The 19,027-nt window shown below is 44.9% G+C and overlaps 1 protein-coding gene across 2 annotated transcripts in view; it reads left to right on the forward strand.

The window, feature by feature from the left end:
• The window catches only part of LOC126267006 (zinc finger protein 629-like), a 493,507-nt gene that overhangs the window by 348,472 nt on the left and 126,008 nt on the right, over window positions 1–19,027 (forward strand). The gene's annotated exons all lie outside the window — the stretch shown is intronic.

Here is a 19,027-nt window from a genome sequence, read left to right on the forward strand (position 1 = left end):
GCGACTACACCGTCGGCGGAATGATTAAATGGCTCTGAGCACGATGGGACTTAACATCTATGGTCATCAGTCACCTAGAACTTAGAACTACTTAAACCTAACTAACCTAAGGGCATCACACAACACCCAGTCATCACGAGGCAGAGAAAACACCTGCCCCCGCTCGGCGGAATGTAAAACCTTTACCTTAACATTTCTTTTTCTGCACGAGTAAGGGTTGATTAATAGTGACCCTTATTTCCCGTTTAAATAACCGACTAACGACATGGTTTCGTTGCTCATGTGGCCGACAGAGAATGAAGCGATAACTTTTTTCCTTCGTGTCGGTGGCGATAATTAAATACGTATGGCGCAATAACACTGTTTGCGGGCTTAATAATGTATAATGGTGTTTCATAGCTAACGCTTTTTACATTTCAGTGCCAGTAGTGGGAGATAAGGAATGTTGTGTGTGTGTATGTGTGTCATTGACACGGAGGGAAAAACGGTAGTAAAGAGCTACCTTGCCTTTAGTCTTCGGGCAGGGCAGTTGGTTGCGATAATTCTGAGGGCGAAGAGGAGAAGAGGAGGCGATGAGTCAGAGAGGCGGTGGCTGCGGCGCCTCTGGTTCCGCGGGCGGCGGGCGGCAAAGGCACGGGCTGAGAGGTCGCTGCGCGGGACGCCCCGGCAAAAACGTCGCCGCACGGCACTGCACGGCACGGCACGGCACGGCACGTGTCCGCCGTTTGCCCACGTGGCAGGGCAGGCCGACTGACACGTGGCGTGGCCCTCCACATGTCTTCCCTCCGGTAGCGAATAAGACAAAAACGCCCGCCTCGCAGCTGGAGTCGATGTCCTCAGACGACGCCAAAGAAACCCTTCGACACCTCGGTGTCTCATACGCCGATAAAGAAGCTGCTGCAGATTTTCTTAAAGCCGACAGGCTTTAGGAACCTCGTGATAAATTCGACCGAAACAAATTTGTAGGTCGAGGTATTAGACCCAGGAACAGCTACAAAGGGGATTTGCCTGTAAAACACAGCCAAGTGCTGAGTTCAGCTGTTGGACAGTGCAGCGCCTGTTGGTGACAGGATAATCGCGTCGAGTGGGACTCAGCTGCTTCGAAGGTTTGAGACTGTTTTGAAATCACACTCGTACAGAGAAAAGATTTAGTTTCTAAAATTTATTAGCCCCGTAATTGTGACGTTTTAATATATATTTATATCTGGTTTGAAAAATCGGGAATACTAAGATACTGCCGTGTTATTAGTGTATTAAACTGTGATTAGGGTAACTGAAGCTGAGATCAAACTTCGACTTTGCGCCCTGCCCTCTTCCATTCCCTCAAAAATGGCTCTGAGCACTATGGGACTTAACTTCTGAGGTCACCAGTCTCCTAGAACTTAGAACTACTTAAACCTAACTAACCTAAGGACACCACGCACATCCATCCCCGAGGCAGGATTCGAACCTGCAATCATAGTGGTCGCGCGGTTCTAGTCTGAAGCGCCTAGAACCGCTCGGTCACCCATGCCGGCTCCATTCCCTCACCCCACAGGCGTCCGCAAAAGAGTCAGTGAGAGAAATGGGGAGGGGGAGAGGGGGGGGAGGTGGTAAGAGCGGGCATTAGCCCCTGCTCCACTGGAATCTGCAATACAGACTTTTTATTCATTAAGGAATTCTTATGCTATTCTATAAGTGCTTTCCCGTGATTCCGCTAAATCTGTAGATTAGCCAGGTTTATATTATGGGGTGGTCGCAGTGAGACAATTGCACAGGTTTAGGAATTACTATGTAATTTACGTTTGTTTATAACATTGTTCAGTTATATCAGAATGGAAATTAAGAGTCTTGACGTACCCCCCTCAGCTCCCGTCCTCTACTGAATAGATTTATGCGAACGCCCGTGCCTCCCCATGCAGCACCTGACGGTGGCGAAATGTCTGATGCCGGTATATAGTGCCCGCTTGACACCACGAGCTGACAATACACCAGTGGACCGTTAGGTCAACTAATGCGTCCGTAGAATCTCAACATTCATTTTTTTGTTTAATCTGCAGACGCTGCTTAGCCTTTTTATTCGTTTATTTCGATCAATTCAGATTTATAATGAAGTAAAAGATATAATTTCAGTATTTCTCTTTTTGTCTGATACATCGAATACAAACAGTTGAAGTCCTTCTTCATTTTCAGAAGAAAGGAGAACGGGTCTCAGAGGCCAACTTTGATAACGCGAGGCAATAGTAACTACGATATATCTTAGAAGAATTTTTAGATCTAGAGAAAGTTGACAGTGTGGGCTAGACTAAGTCTTTGATATTTTGAAAGTAGCAAGGAGAAAATACAGGGACTGAAAGATTATTTTCAACGAGAAATCAGAGTGCAGTCCAAGGACATCGAAGGGAGCCCTAGTTGGAAAGAGAAAGAATAGGGTTGAAACCTATCGTTGATGTTGTTCAGTCTGTACATTGAGCAAACCTGTTAATGAGAGTAAAGAGGAATTTGCACAGAGAACTGAAGTTTAGGGAGAAGAAATAAAAAAAAAAGATAATGCGGTTCGCTGCTCCGATGCCCAATGACTGAGGATGACACGGCGGTCGGTCGATTATCGTGTGGTTGGTTTCCTTTAAGATGTCACTTAGATTCTGTCAAAGGCACCAGAGGAGTTAAACGGAACTGGTAGTGTCTTGGAGGAGGAGGAAGAGGAAGAGGAAGAGATTAGTGTTTAACGTCCCGTCGACAAGGAGGTCATTAGAGACGGAGCGCAAGCTCGGGTTAGGGAAGGGCGGGGAAGGAAATCGGCCGTACCGTTTCAAAGGAAGCATCCGGGCATTTGCCTGAAAGGATTTAGGGAAGTCACGGAAAACCTAAATCAGGATGGCCGGAGACGGGATTGAACCGTCGTCCTCCCGAATGCGACTCCAGTGTGCTAACCACTGCGCCACCTCGCTCGTTGGTGTCTTGGAAAGAGATATCAGTTTACCTATTTGGACAGCAAAAAGCTCATGGCGGCCAAAATAAGACGACATAAAATGCAGACTGACAACGACAAGAAAACCATTTCTGAATATAAGGAAACCAGAATCCAAACTGCTCCTGTCATAGCACAACAAAGGCGAAAATGTCTTGGGGCAAACTTTAGGGATGTAAAAGAAAACTAGCTTTTCGACTTACCTGGCAGCTTGAAAGACATAAGACATCAAAAAAACATCTTGAGATATTCGCGCAGAATTGTTTTAGCGTGCCCCTTCCCCCGTCCCCATGAACATATCCACCCTCAACAATTTTATCGTCCCAGAATTTTTTTTTACTTATTACATGTATGCTCTTCGGCCATATGATGCTATATACTTTTTCGTTTACTGTGGCTGACGAATCATCGATATTTTAGGCACAGGATCAGGTATTTTAGACCAAAAATTGAACCAGGCGTGGAAACACTTCGCAGCTAAGAGAGCTTACTGCGCAGGTGAAATAGGGTTAATTCGTAAAAAAAATGCTCCAATATGTCAAGATGTTTTGATTTACACATCTCGTTTTGTGCTTCTATTTACTATCAAAAACAGTCTTGTTCACAATTTATTTGTTCCGGTGACCGGTTTCGACCACTATTATGGTCATCTTCAGACCAATGATTAAGAACCTCCTTCTGGAGGTAAATCACTAGTATTCATTTACCACCAGGAGGAGGTTCTTACTCATTGCTCTGAAGATGACCACAGTAGTGGTCGAAACCGGTCATCGTAATAAATAGTGATCGAGACTGTTTCGTATAGCAAATATTTACAACACACTGATCACTGTTCACTCTCTCTATTTATTCAAAAGTAATCTATTTGTGCTAGGTAGGAGCATTTGTCATTCTTATTCCTAACATCTGCTCTATGATAATTTTGACATTAGATGCAGTTCGACAACCGATGTAGATATTTGTCGACTTGGGTATGGACAGATGCGGAATAGGTTTTTTTTGTTGTATTTCGACCGTGTTCGCATATCGTGGCAACGGTAAATCTCTCACAAAACAACAGGACGACCATTAATTACATGTATTTTTTCACCCATTTACAAATCCGCACAGGGTAGCCGCACGGTCTATGGGCGCCTTGCCACGGTTCGCACGACTCGCCCGTCGGAGTTTTTTTTTCCCCCTTTCACAGAAGAATGTGAAGATTGGATGGGTAGGTCGAATATTTTAAGAGGCACTAAATCGAGAAGGGGAAAACGAAACTCATGGCACAACTTGAGTAAAAGGAAGAGATGAGTTGATGGGACACATCCTGAGGGGGGAGGGGGGTATGAGGGGAACGGAACACGGCATACGGCCTAAACTACCTTGAAAGGAGGAAGTAGTTTTTATGACAAGTAATCAGGATTGCTGAAGATTAGATGGGCAGATCACATAACTAATGAGGAGGTTTGAATAGAATTGGAGAGAAAAGAAATTTGTGGCACAACTTGACTAGAAGAAGGGATCGGTTGGTAGGGCATATTCTGAGGCATCAGGGGATCACCAATTTAGTATTGGAGGACAGCGTGGAGGGTAAAAATGGTAGAGGGAGACCAAGAGATGAATACACCAAACAGATTCAGAAGGATGTAGGTTGCACTAGGTACCGGGAGATGAAGCAGCTTGCACAGGATAGAGTAGCATGGAGAGTGCATCAACCAGTCCCCGGATTGAAGACCACAACAGCAACAATTAGGGTTTGAGCAGTCTCTGCTAGTAAGAGGCGGGTGAGAAATTCCTCACTGCGTAGTGTGTCTGGTTATCGATGGAGCAGGGATTTGGGCGTGACGTGGCAGCTGCGGCGTGCAGTGACGTGCCAGGACGTGGTGCGGGCGGGCACGTGCGCACGTGGCGGTCTGGACCTACCGCAATGCCGTCCGGGCGGCCGCGGGCCGCGGGCCGCGATAACCCCGGAGGCGGCGGCGGCGGCGGCGGTCACGGCGAGGCGTGTCCGCAGGTCAGGGCCGGCCGGCGCGCGTGCGGGCCTTCCGTCTTGCGGCGCCTATCAGCAAGGACGCCTCCACGTGCGCCCCCGCCGCCCGCCGTTTTTGCAGGTCCACACTACAGACGCCCGGCTGTTGACCGCAAGGTATTCCAAAATCGCGAATGTTTGTGGAGGCACTTCACAGATCCAGGCCAGTGGTGGCACGATAGAAATGCTGGAGTTCTTCTCCTAGAGCTAGTAGCAGGCATATGCCCACGACACTTCAATCGAAACCTCAAGGACTGGGCGCTGAAAAAGAAAAATCCGCCACACTCGAACCCAGTACATCTACATCTACAGGCTACTCACCAGTCCACACTGAACTTGTTAGTGTACGGTACTTCGCCCCACAACTGAAAGTCGGCGACTGAAAGTTAGCGAAGAGATTTGGCCTCGAAGGTAATAGCCTTTGTTGTGACAAACTCTCTCTCCAATTTCGAAATATTACAAATGCGTTGGCCTTCTTCTTTGGACTTCCTCGATATCCTCCGTCAGTCCTATCTGATAAGGATCACATACCGCACAGCAATGTGCTAACAGAGGACGGTAAAGCGTAGTGCAGGTAGTCTCTTTATTAACCTTAGCCGGGAGTTTTTTAATCGTAATTTACTATCCAAAAACTGTACACGAATGTAATATTTTCTGATACATCCCAATATGTTCACCCAAAAGAAAAATTTAAGATTGTTAGGATTGCTCACACTTTTTATGAAATAATGAATCGCATAGAAAACTTGAACTATAATCTTAGGCTGGCAAAAAAAATTGTTGATTTATAAAAGGGAGACAGTTTAATTATAAAGCTGACTTTGGACCAGTCAATTATTTTAGCAAACGTTATATAACGTTTTCAAAATGTTCGATGAGAGAGAAAAGCCCGGTGTTTGTAGGCACACTTTTCTGGCTTTGGTTATGGGTCTCTCTCCCTTGTTCATTATATAATGTAGACCTATCACAGCTACCACTGTTGCACTCTTCTTTTTCGCTGGTCAATTGACTCTTCTGTTCCCTTGATGTGATACTTTGAAACTGTTCTTGAGAGACATCCGTCATCGTGACGATGTGGCGTACTTTTTAGACCTTTCAGGCGGATAATAATAATAATAATAATAATAATAATAATAATAAATAATGTAGTAATCAAAATAATCAATATTTGCTATCACATGATAGTAATCCACCCTTACTTCAAAAAGTTTGCCAGACTGCTCAGAAATTGGCGAAAGCGAACGTATTAAGATTTGGTAAAAAAATCCACACTCGCTAAGAATAATTCATTAACTCCGAGAAGACACTATATAACTTTTAAAAAATATTTCTCCATCTCTATGAGGGTGGCTATACTCAATTTGGACTTCGAACTGACTCGCACATTATCATATTAGCCCATCGAAACAACATTAAAGTATTGACAAATTAGTCACCGCGGGCTGAAATTAGCACAAATATATTATTGTCTCAAATTTATCACAGTAATGCGCCACTTAGAACTCTTATCATTGCTTCGTGATAACTACTAAAATAGCCTCTTTATATTCAGTATAATTCACTGCTAGCTGGACGCTGAGATCTTTCAAATATCAAATCAGAATAGTACTTTCTTTCGACATTTTTAAATAATACCAGTCTGCGGTCGGCAAGATTACGGTCTTTTCGGCTGTCTATGTAACTTTTTCATTACGTGCCTACACCGCGCGATTTCCGGGTCATTTAAGATGGCCAATATTAGCTACCCCTCACAACGGTGGTGGTGGTGGTGGTGGTGGTGGTGGTGGTGGTGGTGGTGGTGGTGGTGGTCGTCGTCGTCGTCGTTATAGGGCGGAAAACGCCATCATCACAGAACCATTTATAAACTCAGCAAACACGTATTAATTATTAATTATTTTAAGTTATGTATAAAGTTAACCACATTAAAATAAAGAATGAAAGTAAGATTCCAGTACTAATCCTTCACCCAACAGCTGAATCTGTGTACCGTTTTTAAAATTCTGAGTGTCGGACTGGAACTGAAACTTGCGAACATTGTCTTTCGCGGACAACGCTCTTACCCACTGAGCTAGTCAAGATTAGCGCGAAGTTTGTACTGTAGAAGATGAAGTACTGGCGGAAGTAGAGCCATGAGGTTGCGTCCTGAGACGTGCCTGCGCGGCTCAGGCGCAGACTTGCTGCCCGGGAAAGGGAAGGTTCTGTTCGAGTCACGGTTTGACACAAAGTATTAATCTGTCACGAAGGTTGACTAAAAACATGTGGTTGTGTTTTAACGTGTGCGCTCAAATACATGTCGTTAAATTTATGGTAGTTTTAACATTCTACACTACCTGGGAAGTAAACATTTGCTGTATAAAACCATTAAAACTTTCCCTTAAATATTCGGCTGCCTGAGTACCGTTGTTAAAAAAATAAAAACTGGAAGGAACTTGCGACAGAAACATTAAAATCTGATCCTTAACAGTCGAATAACATTCAGTCAAAATATGTAACACTGCTGCAATGACACCACACTCGTCACATTCTGGAGACTTGCTGACGCCGGAGGAATCCACCGGGGATAAGCAGACGAGACAGACGATGTCTCGCCGGAGTGTCTGGGTGAAGTACGCCGCGGTCGAGAGTCGTCCGTTCATTGTTCGTGGCTTAATTTATTCCGGTACTTGTCAGCTATTTGCAGAATACTGTGCGCTTTGGGTTGCTTCTGACTCATTCCTTTTGCATCTACTCGTGAGGCAGCTGATGCTCCTGCAGAGGAGAAACACGTGTGCCACTACACGAATATGCACTCATCACAGCAACGTGCAATAAACGTGGACACATTTCTCATGCTACTGTGTTCTCAGACAGAAAACCTTTGCAGTCAGGCAAGTGAACGTCTCTAGGCCAGCGATCAATATACTAAAGTGTGAATTACTATTTGTTTGTCGCAACACCGGTCTAGTGTATCACTTTACAAACACACACACACACACACACACACACACACACACACACACACACACACACAAGTTTTGCATCACCTCAGTTCCGACAGTTCCGGAACCTGTACAGGAAATTGGAACAGACATCAACATAAACATCATTTCCGCCCATTTTACTGTTCATGAAAAGCACACATTGCATGTTCTACCACTATACAGCGAGATGTCTGTATAGTGGTCCATATTGCTTTACATACCGGTACCTCTAATACCCAGTAGCACGTCCCCTTGCATTAATGCGTGCCCGTATTCGTCGTGGCGTACTGTCTACAAGTTCATCAAGGCACTGTTGGTCCAATTTGTCCCTCTCCTCAACGGCGATTCGGCGTACATCCCTCAGAGTGCTTGGTTAGTGTCGTCGTCCATAAACAGTCCTTTTCAATCAATCGCACGTATGTTCGATAGTGTTAAAGTCAGTAGAACATGCTGGCCACTCTAGTCGAGCGATGTCGTTATCCTGTAGGAAGTCATTCACAAGATGTGCACGATGCGGGAGCAAATTGTCGTCCATGAAGACGAATGCCTCGCCAGTGTGCTGCCGATGTGGTTGCACTATTGATGGCATTCACGTATCGTACAGCCGTTACGGCGCCTTCCATGGCCACCAGCCGTATATGTCGGCCACTCTTAATGCCACCCCGAAACAACAGGGAACCTCCACCTTGCTGCACTCGCTGAACTGTGTGTATAAGGTGTTCAGCCTTGTCTGGTTGAAGGCATATGCGACACTCATCGGAGAAGAGAACGTGATGCCAATCCTGAGCAGTCAATTCGGTATGTTGTTGGGCCCATCTGTACCGCCCTGCGTGGTGTCGTGGTTTCAAAGATGAACCTCACCATGGACGTCGGGAGTGAAGTTGCGTATCATGCAACCTACAGCGCACAGTTTGAGTCGTTAACACGACGTCCCGTGGGTGCACGAAACGCATTATTCAACATGGTGGCGTTGCTGTCAGGCTTCCTCCGAGCCATAATCCATAGGTAGCGGCCATCCACTTCAGTAGGAGTCTTTGGGCGGCCTGAGCGAGTCACCTCATGGAGAGTTCCTGCCTGTCGTATCTCCTCCATGTCCTAACAACATCGCTTTGGTTCACTCCGAGACGCCTGGACACTTCCCCTTGTTGAGAGCCCTTTCTGGCACAAAGTAACAATGCGGACGCAGTGAACCGCCGAATTGACGGTCTAGACACGAGCCGTGTACCCCTTCTCGGTGGAATGACCGGAACTGATAGGCTGTCGGACCACCTCCGTCTAATAGGCGCAGGTCATGCATGATTATTTACATCTTTGGGCTGGTTAAATAACATCTTTGAACAGTCAAAGGGACTGTGTCTGTGATACAATATCCACAGTCAACGTCTATCTTCATGTGTTCTGGGAACCGGTGTGAAGCAAAACTTTTTTTGATGTGCCTGTTTACTGACAGGCGCCCGGTTCGGAACTCAGTGTAGTCTATAATTTTAGACACCCCTTTGTGTGTCGCCTGTGATGTTGCGGACACAGACGAGCACCGCTTGGTGTGCAGATCGGCAAGAGGTGTCTGGTAATGGGAGCGACAGATGTCCCTAACTCATTAGATACCTACTCGACCGTTCCTCTTTCCGAACGCGGGATTCTTCCCACAAACGAAGACGTACTCTGTGAAGTTGATTTGTGGACACGCAGGACACTACTTGTTTGCTGATAGCAAGAGAATTATCTTTATTTTTGGCAGTTCCTAAATGAATGCCATTTTGCAGTTGTCTGCAATCCAAAATACAGACAGTTGTCTGCAATCCAAAATACAGACAGTTGTCTGCAATCCAAAATACAGACAATTTTTCTCCAGTTTCCTTTGCAGTGTCTTTCTTAACACACTCCAGCGCTGTGGTATTCCGGTCATGAAGAGTTGATCCCGGTCACTAAGGACCGATATATTCTCTGCTCACTGGAATGTTGTTCTCGAAAAACTATACGTTGACAATCTTAATTTGTCTGACGTCTTCCTGCACCCTCCTCCTCGCGATGCCAGTTTCCTGCTGTTCTCTGTCGTATTAACGTTAAATAAATAAATATAAAAAATAAAGAAAACGAAAATAAATAAATAAACGATGTTCATTGTACCTGTACTCTGCATTCCCTACACTTTCCTTGGTTCTTCGAGGGTGGAAACGGAACATTGGAGACAACCCTTCGGGCTGCGCCCCCTGCCCACTTTGCCCCCACCCCCTCCCTTTTGGCGCCGGGAATGTTCATCCTCCCCCCCCCCCCCCCAATAAAAGAAAACTGCGTCGCGTTCGAGCTTTTTAGGACGAACGTGTCTAAGGCGACGGTTCGACTCCCACCCAAACTTAATTTTTAATGCATATTTCTTTCATTACTAGTAATATATGGTTTGTATCCAAACTATCAGAAGATAGAGAAATTTCTCAAAATGTCAACGAGTTGTGTTTTCCCTTAGAATGAATATTCGCTATAAATACGAGAAAACTGCTTCTGATGTAGTACCATCTTGCAACGTGCGGTGTCGAGAGCACATCCGATGAGTAACTGTCCATTGCTGCTGTGGTGTGGCACATTGTGACGTGTTATATTACTGAATAACGTCGTTCGCATTATTATTTATAGAGGTTTGACTTGAGCTTTCCAAGCTTGTCTCTCGTCCTTGTAAATGTAATGGAAAAATAGTAAATAGTCAAATAATACATGAAAGTCTCTACAGTTTACTGAAAATGCACGTTTTTTTATTCTTCATTATATTAACTCTCATATGTCATATAAATTAGTGACCGCTTATGAAAAAAATCTAGAGTAGAAGAGCAGTGTTAGCGGCATTCGAACCGTTGCCTCGTCCGCGACCGTCTTGCTAAACTCGAACGCTAACCACTTGATCACACTATATTTTTACGACCAGCCCCTGCGCACAGATACAGCAGGTACGTAGTAGACACTTAACACTTCTCTTGCGATTTTCTCTGAAGTGCCAGAGTAGTGCACCTTACTATTTGCACGTTATGTTGTTTTAATGGCCCACTAAAAGTGAACAATGTTTGAAAAGTAAATCCGTAATCCCAATGTCGTGGCCGCCTTTTGTGAGTCAATCGGAGAAGCGGCGAGTGTGTCAAAAAAATAGGTTTGAATCGATCTAGCAAACATCTTAAAAGAAGGTGGTTTTTTCCATGGGTGAGTACACTCCGTTGCATGATACGAAAGAGTCCCCCCGACTCGACGGTGGAGCGTCGTGCAAAGGCCCAATCGCGGACGCGACCAGGGTCCACGAGCTTCAGGCGGAGTTCAGATGTGACGCGCGGTGACGCACGGTGAGGCGCGATCGAATGTCGAGAGAGTTCACACGGCGAGCGGTTCAGTGCGTTAGTTCTTGCAGTCACTCTAGACCTGAGAGGCCATCGGTGATGAAGTTCATCTTCTGCCCTCCTCTTACAATCCAACGTCCTGGATGGACTTGTGTAATCGTATTTTTATCTTCAAACTGATTTTTGAGGACCAAAGTACAGGATTAATTTTTTTGAGAGCCTCCTTTAGCTACATGATCCTTCGTTGAATGCGTGTCTCACATCTTCCGTCATGTGATACGATACTAGCCGTGTGCTTAAGCTCTTTAACACACACAAATTTGATGTAAACTGATGTCCAAGATACTCCATCTTCTCAAAATTAATTTTCAAGTTTCACTTTTCATATTCTCCCAACAACTTCCTAAGCATGTAAGATGTATCCTCTTCTTAGTTGATTGCAAACGACATGATATTTCTTTCCCCACTTCAATGACACACTATAGAAGTTTATTATTCTTCTTACATAAATTTTTGGCTGTTCCTCCAACTACAACACCTCAAACAATCATCTTCAGCCATATGTGCCGTATGCTTTCTCAAGATCCATGAAGACCAGATAACTGTTATGATTCCTATCCTATCTCATCCACGGTTCGTGACAGGCTACATGACCTGCCTCTTCGAATGTCACTTGGTCATGGACTTCAATTATAATCCTCTCCACATCTGATTTTAAAATCCACCCGTATAAGCTGCTAGAAGATTTCGTGCTTTCTTTCTTACGTATTGTGGCTTAGAGTACACGAAGTTCCACTCTACTGGAATTTCCTCATCATACCACGTAAATTTGTTAAATAAGTTGTTTAGATATTCATACAGAATAATTAACCATTTCCAGTTTTATTTCTTTGTACGCTGTCCTTTCTTCTGTTACAGGCTTTTAAAATGCTTCTCCCACATTCAGCAGACTGGTAATAGGCAGGTTTGGTCTTTTACCTCTTCCTTCATCTGTGCAACCATTTATCATTTGCATCCTTGCTTATCACAATTGATGGCTCCACATTTCGGAATATGTCGCGATTTCAGAGGGTGCAGTTAGGCAGGAACCTAAGCACACAGCTTATGACGGTAGTCTCGCGTCAAAGAAAGCCGCAACAGTGGGAGGACTCTGGTCGGAAATACCACAGTGCAAAACTGGTTGGTCGGAAGTGGCCTGGTACCTGTGGCAGCTACAAAAAGGTCGGAAAGACCACGGACACTCACCGCCAGTGAGGGGGAGGGGAGTTGCGTACGTGTGTGAGGAACCACCCGGCCCGGCCCGCCTCGCCTGCTGTGCGACGCAGCGCGGTCGCCTCCTCCGATCTCCTACTGCTGCGGGCCGTCCCGGCTTACGTAAGGCTGTCAGCGCCGCCACATCCAAGATTGACGACCGACCGCTGCACGTGCTGGGTCACCGCCGCTGCCGCCCCCGCCGCCTCTGCCCCCCCCCCCCCTCCCTCCATCCTTCGTCCCACCCCTCACCCACGCTGCTGTGACGGGGATTCCGCTGGCGCCGCCGAACGCAAACTCGGCCCTGGCCGTTGCCCGCGCCTGCGCCTGCGATAGCCAGCCTGCCACTGCCAACCGACGTACTGTGACTGTGACGTACAGCTCCACGATTGCTCTAGCATTTAATTTCTTCGATTAAATCTCTTAACATGCGTCACTGCCCAACTGATGCGACTCAAAACATCGTTTTTAGCCAAATCGACGTAAGTAATGATTTATCACAAGAGCTGTATGTCACTTCATTGAAACCAACAGTTTCGAACAACAAACCATTTCCCATCGGCAGATGTTAAAAAAAAATTTAAAACGATTTTCCGTAATACCTGATGATGGTTTGTTGTGTGATCGAAACCGGTAGTTTTAATAAAATTATATACAGCTATTGTCAGATAACGGTTTTCAATAATACGTAAAAGCCGTAGATCTACTTCTCCTTAAAATAGTGACTGATTTTTCTCTCTCGATAATTATGCCCTCCTCTTTGTCAGCGGATGGATGGTGCCATGGTCCATTAATTATGGCTTACCCGTTTTGTTATTGACAAATGAAGACCGTGCGTTGTCCCGAAAAGTAAGGAATTGTTATCCTAAGAGCCATAACATAGTGATTTAAAACAGCTTCCATCCCACGTACAAATTATGTTCTCGAATGACGAAGAGTAAACAGCCACTGTGACTGCCTGAAGTTACAGACGCCTCTTGCCACTTGAAATTTTTTTACAAGTTTTCTCATACTGCCGATATTTAGGATGAGAACTGTGTCCATTACTACGACGTTCGGTTTCCATCGTCTCCATGGCGATACGCTAACAGCGTCAGCGAGTAACGGAAGGGCTAAGGCATGTGTAAGGAGACAGGGTGCGCCAACAATATTTACGATATTTCAGTGCCCGCGTTATTCTGATGTCGATGTGAAATTCCTTTGGACATTTATGCATGGCACTGCGGCGACAACAGCCGTTATGTAATTTATTACACGAACTCGATGACGTCAGCAGTTTGGTCCCATAGGAACTTACCACAAATTTCCATACGAAAGTCGCTTGCCCACTATCAGCACATCTCTGGACAAAGTAACTTTGCATCGTAATCAGAATAACAGGGGCACTCCAATATCGTTTTCATCTGCCGATAGCGGACAAGACTAAAGTACAACGTCTGACCTGTACGGGAATGCACAAGTATGTACGAGTACAGGTCGTAGACGCATGGGTGACGGCATATGAAGTCTGGGTCTGGTCGCGATAAGCGGTAAATATGGGTTCGAGTCCCAGTCCGGCAGAAATTTTCATTGTCATTTCATTCTACAGCTGATGGTTGTCCTTATTCGCAATTGCGAATTCTTGTAATGTACAACAATTTTTACTGGTGACTTAGAGGAGTGTGGTAATTCTCCAGACGCTCTGTGACAATTCGCAACGGTCGTCTCTGGATCGCCGAAATACCACTTTCGCCCGAATATAAGCTGCAATTTCTCCCCAAAATTACACCTGGAAAACTAGGGCATGGCTTCGATTCTTGGCGTTTCATTTAGGTAGTGACAATGATTGTACTCACACTTCTATTGTTTTATGACACACAATAGAAGCACTTGTTCTCTGACTAAAGAGTACAATTTCAGTCTTCAGTGATAATGTCTACATGGCATCAACAGACTACTGAAATGGGCCCCGTTATGATTTTCAAGCCCTTCGGTTACTCGTTGTGCAAAGAGTAAGGCGTAGCAACAAAGAAGCTCACAAAAAGTAATGTGATGTGTAGCGCTGAATCACACTGTAGAAGAAGCTGCGAAGTGGAGTTTTATCGCGGAAACACAGCACAGGGCCAAAAAGCTAGAAAATATCCTGAACATGAAACAGGGTTCTTTCGTTTCTACAAAATAACAGGAAAAAGGAACAGCTATCTCTCGATAAACAGAACAGTTTTCAGGCCTCCGGAATTACATAGATTTTAAACATACCACGGAGAGTACGTGAGAGTATTAGTTAGCGTCTCAGGTTTATTCGTAGAAGAGATCTGTCTTTCCGATGATGTGCTACACTTCTTTATATATGGAACGTATGGTCTCAAAACGGTGGCTGTGGGATGTCGTAAACGTGCCGTATACTCGCAGTCTTCAAAAATACTACTGCGATTGCCTTTCAGAACGGAATCCTGCACTCACTCCGTCTACTAAGATTAAAAAGCCACCTGCTTGCTTTATGTGTGAGTGAGTTCTCCATTTATGGCCCATTACATCAGCGGATTCCGAAGGACGAAGTAGTGCTGCATGTCTAGTGCTCTGGGTGGCAGCAAGGACAACGCACACTGATCAGAAGTATCGAGGCAGCCCTATGTATTGTGAAATTGAGCAATAGATGTCACTGTCACAAAGGACGGACACGCCAGTATAAAAGGAGGCGGGGATTGTTGTGTTTTCAGTACAGAAGCAGTAATAGTAGGATGGGTCGGTCAAGAGAGCTTAGTGACTTCGAACGTGGATGTCAGCTAAGTAACAAATCCACCAGTGACATTTCAGGGAATCTAAAGCTGCACAAGTCGACGGTTGATGCATTTTTGAAACAGAAACGCAGAGAAACAACCAGAGATAAACCAAGATCAGGGTGTATCAGCAGTTCAGCTAACGCAATTATTGTACATAAAGAGCTAAAAGGAATGCTGTGCAATGCTCGAGCAGTTCCTCATAAGCCGCACATTTTTCTTCGCTTGGGCTATTGCAAAGTGCGACGGCACTGGACGGTGGTTTTGTGGAAACGAGTAATTTGGAGCGATGAAGCACGCTGTATCCTGTGGCAACCTGTTGAAGCGGTTTGCATTTGGCGAGCGCCTCGCGAACTTCGCGGAGTCATCTTGTGAAGTATGGAGAAGGTGGTGTGGCGGTAGGGTGGTGTTTTCCGTGATTAGGGTGTGATCTCCTTATTACGCCTAAGAAAATGCTAAATGTGGAAGTATGTGAACACATGGTACAGGAGTGTGTACTGCGCACACTTAGAGGACCAGTTCGAAGGAGACGACTATATCAGTATGACAATGCACCCTGTCATAAGACAGCATCTGCGAGGCAATGGTTTGTGGACAACATTTCTGAAATGGAGTGTTGTGCCCAGAGCCCAACCCTGAAACCAGAAGAAAAACTTCAGGCTGAGTTAGAACATAGACTTTTCTCCCATACTCCAGGATCAATACCTGTTCTGGCTTCCGCTCTTTGGAAGAGTGAGCCGTCGTTTCCCCACAGAGATTGACACCTCACGGAAAGTGTCACCGGAGAGCTGAAGCCGTCACTGAAGGTGAAGGATGGACACGCTGCATATTAGTACGTGTGCGGAACATTTTGATTTGATCAGATTGTGTACTTCCGGAGGAGGGTGACGTAAATAGACAGTGATGTAAGAAATAAGTTTACTGAATTGAACAGTAACACCAGGCTGAGCGATGAGCGAGGTGGCGCAGTTGTTGGCACACTGGACTCCCATTCGGGAGGACGATTTACTTTTTCCGTGATTTTTCTAAGTGGCTTCAGGCAAATACCGGGATGATTTCTTTGAAAGGGCACGGCCGACTTTCTTCCCTACCCTTCCCTAATTCGATGGGACCGATGACCTCGCTCTCTAGTCCCCTCACCCAAATCAACCAACCAACCAACCATCCAACCAACAGTAACACCAGTGAAGAGTATGAATGGAAGTCTAATATTTCTTTGTAATTCATCTACACCACAAAGTAAAGTGTTGAGAGTGGCCATATTGGAAAAAGTATTATGGCAAGTAGGTACTGTGATAGAAATTATTATGTTTTTTTTCCATTTTTCCTCCTGATTAAAATTAAGGCTGTGGGTTGTATCAAGTGCGGGTTATTTTTGAGCAGTAGTATCTTTTATAGAAATAGCCTAGAATTTTGACTGCACTTCAGTCTGAGGAAGAAAAAAAAAGCTCTGGTGAGGTGTATTAATGCTGTCAGCGTTAAAATAGCCCCTTAATGTGAGACGGTTGGTGCAGAAATGGGCCACTTTGTGGCTGTGCGGCGAGCTTTGGCTGCCGTGGTGGGTGGGTGTAGCGTCCTCGGGGCCTCCTACGCGCCACCCACGCAGAGCCGCCGCCGCCACCCACACCTCTGCCTCCGCCGCCCCAGCTGACGCCGTTTTGTCCTCCGGGCCGACGACGCCCCCGCGCCTGCCGCCCACCAGCTCCTGCGCTCTAACTTCTGCCCGACACCGCGGCAATCTTCCCGCCTCCAAGGGTCTGTCGTTCTGTGACGGACACAGGGTAACGTTCTTTTGAAAATGTTCGCCGTGACGACATCTTCCCTATTTTGTGTGCCTGACAAAAAAAGTTGAGCACCCAGAAGACACGGTCGGATATCAGTGTAAATTCCGATACATACACGCCACCGCGTGATTAGAGCTGCAATTCTCTGTGACAGATAGGACGGCCACTAGAGTTCATTGCCGGTTTCAGCGACTGAGGTCTACTGATTTAGACATCGTTAACTTCGGCTGATGGTGCTGTTCTGAAGATGGCCTAAGACTGGGCCGAAACCTGTCACTTTAATAATATACCCATCATATCTAGACTGTTCTTTCACTGACTTTAAATAGCTTAGAAGAGCGCTGTGTCCCAAAAATGTTGCAAAAAATTTTGAACGTCACTTATCCTTTAACACTGTAAAGTTCAATATGATTTGCGACTCCCCTTCTGGGTGCTTCACTTTTTCAGTCCGGCAGTGTAAAATTCGACTATGTACAGTTTCTTATTTACATGCGACTCCCTTTATTAGAAGTTAAATGGTTCAAATGGCTCTGAGCACTATGGGACTCAACTGCTGTGGTCATTAGTCCCCTAGAACTTAGAACTACTTAAACCTAACTAACCTAAGGACATCACACACATCCATGCCCGAGGCAGGATTCGAACCTGCGACCGTAGCAGTCGCACGGTTCCGGACTGCGCGCCTAGAACCGCGAGACCACCGCGGCCGGCATTAGAAGTTAAAGGGACTTAAGAAAAGTATGAATACCTGAGAGTTCGACTTAAAGAAATACTTTACTGATCAACATGGAATAAGAAAAACGTTACTCTAAGTTTAAAAATGGTACTGTACTTGCAGTGACATTAGTTTTTCTTTCCAAAAGCGAGCGAAAGGTAAAGACTAGGAATCAATTGAAAGAAAATTAATTTTTTAGCTACTTGATTACTTTGTGACATTTTAGACAAAAGACACACAAAAAATTTTCCATGATTACAGAAAAATTCAGTTTCATTATTTTTTACGTTGCTGAACAGTCACCAACGCTCACATTCTCTCCATATATCTTCTTGCAAACGAAGTAATGTCTTCCTTTGAAGGAAATGAGCCACCCCTCACTAACGGCGAACCCTTCAGTGCTCGGACTAAGCCATTTCAATAGGCGTTATTGTGACGAAGGATCTCCCTGGGTCAGTTTCTCCTGGATTGTCAACAGTGTGGATGATGGAATCCCAAAAGACTTTGCTACATCCTTTATTTTTTTAATTGTCTGTACAGTCCATTAATCAACAACCAGCTTCCTTCTGCGAAAGGCAAACACTGGTAATTCTTCGAAGTCGTTTTCATAACTGATTAATGAGCTGTTGTAAATTATGAATTGTTGCGAAAACAAAAGAGTAGAGCAAAGAATTGAATGACGAAGCAATTATCTGAACAAATGACGAAACAATTCGAATTACCGAGTGTTACAAATGGAGTGTTTGCGGAGTGGTTTGCCGTGATAATCCCTTACCTTAGTTGAGAGTACCACAACAGATAGAATTTCTTCGATTTATAGAGATTTTTCCAAAGTTGGATTTGTCCAAGTTCGAATTACAGAGAGTCGACTTCGTTTGGCATTAGAAATGAAGCGCATGCAGCTACTTCATTTATTTACATTTATTATTAATTTACATGTACCTACTTAGGGGAATACAGTACAGTGAGGGTTACCTTTCTGTATAATATACGCCAAATCCATATCACTCAAATTGTTTAATTAAATTTTTTCACTTACTAACAAGCTATCATCAGGTGATGTGTTTAAAAACAAAAAAGTTAAGGGAGATAGCGCGATAGTAGGGAAAAAATTACTTTAGTGATTATACCAACTTCTGTACACAGTTAAATATACTTTAACATGTTAATGTAATAACGGGTCACCTGAACTGGCCCGGAGTAACCGTTGTAACTCAGGTCTACAGTGAACTACGTATCAGTACAAAGATAGTAACTCTCACATCGCAAATACAACAAAG

This window comes from Schistocerca gregaria, chromosome 4, assembly GCF_023897955.1.
Source record: "Schistocerca gregaria isolate iqSchGreg1 chromosome 4, iqSchGreg1.2, whole genome shotgun sequence".
NCBI classification, from domain to species: Eukaryota; Metazoa; Arthropoda; class Insecta; order Orthoptera; family Acrididae; genus Schistocerca; species Schistocerca gregaria.